This window comes from Aplysia californica, unplaced genomic scaffold (genome assembly GCF_000002075.1).
Source record: "Aplysia californica isolate F4 #8 unplaced genomic scaffold, AplCal3.0 scaffold00846, whole genome shotgun sequence".
In the NCBI taxonomy this organism is placed as follows: domain Eukaryota; kingdom Metazoa; phylum Mollusca; class Gastropoda; order Aplysiida; family Aplysiidae; genus Aplysia; species Aplysia californica.
In genome coordinates this window covers 120,820-123,319 of record NW_004798116.1, presented here as the reverse complement: position 1 = coordinate 123,319, position 2,500 = coordinate 120,820, and the positions used below count along the sequence as shown (strand labels likewise).

Genomic DNA, 2,500 nt, shown 5'->3' with positions numbered 1-2,500 from the left:
ACTGATATTTCATTGATATTTTTTCTGGATAAAACAGTCTTGATACTTGTAGCCCCCTGCTCACCACGGGGAGGTAGAAGACAGATTCCGAGCAGGAGAACAATACAATGTCTATAGGAGAGCAAGTTAATGTCTATAGGAGAGCAAGTTAATGTCTATAGGAGAGCAAGTTAATGTCTATTGAAGAGCACATTTCTTAAAAATCGCTGAATAAAATACGTGATAAAAGTGGAGTTAAAAGCGATAGTTACATTCTCACAGGAAGCATTCTTTAGGCCATCTTGTTGAGGAACTCTGCTTGCGTCAACTGTTGACTCTGATAAGCTGTAATGAGCTGTATATTGTTGTAACACCCCCCCCCCCCCCCCCAACCGACACCCAACATGGTAGTAACGTTTACTACTCGAACTGTTTTTAGTGAACACTCAATTATATTCAGAATCGATACCATACTCAAAAACCTGCGCAATCTACCATCCATAAGAAGGTTGTTTATTGAGTAATCTATTGCATAACTTGTGAAAACCTGCACGACCTCCCCCCACCACGTCACCCACTTTTGCTTCACAAACAAGTTACTAACACGGAACAGTTGGTTCAGATGGGTGATCATGCATAATTTATGAATTTTCTTAATAGACTAGATCTCAGCCTTGGGTAGTAACTGGAGATAGGACAAGCTGCTGTTGTGCTTGATGAAGCAGGGACACGCCATGCTAGAAAAGGCCCGCTGTAAGCTAGATAAACAGAAACAAAACAGTAACTACAATGCCTCAAAACAAAACAAAAACTACAATAACACAAAATTACAGGTTTTAATTCCAGGTGAAAGTTCAGATTTCTCGGGCTGTAAGCACCCGCTGTAAGCACCCGCTGTAAGCACCCGCTGTAAGCACCCGCTGTAAGCACCCGCTGTAAGCACCCGCTGTAAGCGAGATAAAAAGAAACAAAACAAAAACTAAAATAACTCAAAACTACAGGTTTTAATTCCAGGTAAAAGTTCAGATTTTTCGGGTTGCGAATCATTTTGTCCGAAGAGTTTTGTTCTTGTTAGTCCCATGTTTGATCATAAAATGTTATAGTTTTTTAATCATTTTTTGTTTTGTTCTTTTATTGTTTTGTTTTGTTTGTTTTTTCTATTGTTTTTGTTTTACATTTTATTTGGTTTCGTTTCTGGGTTTTTTCGATATTAGAACATCGAAATCAGACTCTTTAAGACGCTTTTCTATTTTATTTTGTTGTTATTTTCTCAGATCGCCGAACGGCCAAAACATTTTTGCCAAGTTTCCAACTGTCTGTGTATTCTTGGGACCCATCGTCCGGCCACCCTGATTATCTCGTTCTCCGGCTCCCTTCGGTGATTCGCTTCTATCCCCCAAGGACTTAAAAGGACTTTGTCCGGCGGGGCTCATCGAAATTCCAAGGGTGCTATCTCAAACATACCAGTGTCCTCTGACAAAGAAGAAAAACGCAAAAAAAGCGTGTCTGCACTGAATTATCTGCCTGGTCGTGTAGTGTTTTTTTCCCGCGGTGTCAAACTGGGGTCTTCGACAGGTGAGTTAGAGATTTAATCATTCCTTGTCCAGACTGTTTGTGAGTGTACGTGTGTGCAGGTGTGTGTGGAGGGGGGGGGGGGTACAGCAGGTTGTTACCCCACGCAAATCCTGACAACCGCATTTTGTGCTGCCTGGCAAAATGTCTTCATTTGGTACACCTCTGTAAGAAAGACACAAGCACGACATACGGATAGATTCCAGGGTTAAACCGCGACATACATACGCCTTGTTTGCTGAGTATACATTTCCTAGCTTCCTCTTTAACAGTATCTCAATGTTCACATTCAAGTTCTACTATTGGGTAATGTGTATCCATCTGACCCCGTGTTCGCTGAGCGTTCCTCAGGGACATAGTGTGTGTATGGTTATGTCATTTTCAGGACAATATTATTAATGTGACACTGTCATTTTCGTGGCCGCCTCGCTTTGTTTTAGTCAACAGAACATCACTTGTGTGTCTGTGTTTCTTGTTGTTGTTGTTGTTGTTGTTGTTGTTGTTGTTGTTGTTGTTGTTGCTGCTGTTGCTGTGGTTATTGTTGTTTCTGTTGTTGACGCTGTTGTTGTGAAAAAATAGCTGATTGCAGTCTTGCACTGGGTAACCAGCGTTGATTTGTGTTGTTTTAGAATCTAAATGCCTCAAGTGTTGTCTGAAGGATGCTATCTGGTTTTGAAAAATGGAGGTAGGGTATATCTTTGTCACTTCGTCTTGCGGACATACAGCAGAAAACTTTCTCTACATTAAAAAAAACACAAAACAATCATAAAGAAATGCGAATGAGGCTATCTTTTCTATTAATCTTTTTCCTTCTGTATTGAAACAACAACTTTTTGTGTAAGCAGTTTTTAATTATTGTTCTTTTAAGCGTTTCACGACTGGACTGTTTGTAGATCCCTTTAGATGAAAAACTGCTTTATTTATTATGAGTACCTGATCTCACCCCCCC

At 40.3% G+C, this 2,500-nt stretch overlaps 1 protein-coding gene across 1 annotated transcript in view; it reads left to right on the top strand.

The window, feature by feature from the left end:
* The window catches only part of LOC101855830 (isotocin receptor), a gene marked incomplete in the record, with an annotated part of 65,760 nt that overhangs the window by 1,820 nt on the left and 61,440 nt on the right, over positions 1-2,500 (top strand). Inside the window, 1 exon segment of the mRNA XM_013088972.2 lies at positions 1,254-1,554.